The sequence below is a fragment of the Theobroma umbraticum genome, unplaced genomic scaffold, assembly GCF_002168275.2.
Source record: "Theobroma umbraticum cultivar Fairchild unplaced genomic scaffold, ASM216827v3 scaffold_12.1, whole genome shotgun sequence".
NCBI classification, from domain to species: Eukaryota; Viridiplantae; Streptophyta; class Magnoliopsida; order Malvales; family Malvaceae; genus Theobroma; species Theobroma umbraticum.
The window spans coordinates 2,645,377-2,646,122 of record NW_018397269.1 but is presented as its reverse complement, the minus strand read 5'-3'; positions in this window follow the sequence as shown (position 1 = coordinate 2,646,122).

Here is a 746-nt window from a genome sequence, read left to right as displayed (position 1 = left end):
CTTTTTATGAGAATTAATAACTTTATTATGATCATCTAGTCGGTATGTTTTTAATAGGCATAGGGAAGTAGCTTTTTTGGACACAGATGTTGGGTAGCTTGAGTTCATTGCTCCAGGTTTCCTGTTCTTTATGGTTGTTGACAAACTAAGCCCAAGTATTTGACTTTCTTAACTCGTCTTTCCATCATATCCTTAAAATCTCCTCTCTGGGTTAATAAACTTGGTTTATATCTATTGACTGGGCCTTTCTTATAATTTTTGTTTGTCCAAATAGATTTGGCAATCCCATGCTTGAAGACACCTGAGAGGTACATATATTTTTACCATTTTTGTTAATTTTATTTTGGTTGTGGATTGAGTATTTCAAGAATGAACTTAAGATATATTTGTTACTGTTTGTAATGGGCACTAAAAATCTTCAGTTTGATTTTCTATTATGTGTTTTTTCTTTGGTGACATTTATTCAAAAAGGGATCCATCAGCATACTTGAAATATTTACCCTCTATGATTACTATCGAAAGGAATACTGCACATTAGACGAGAGTGAACTTACTGGTAGGATTGAATTGCCCTTTGTCATCAATACCCCTGGCTGGGTGAAAGATATGCTATGATCTGCATCCAATTGACTCATTCCCTTGTTTCTTTGCTAATTGTTATTATAACTAGTTCCTCTTGTTCTGAAATGACATTTTTCATTTATCTATTTTTGTCATACAAAGATTGATGTAACTTACTAGAAATA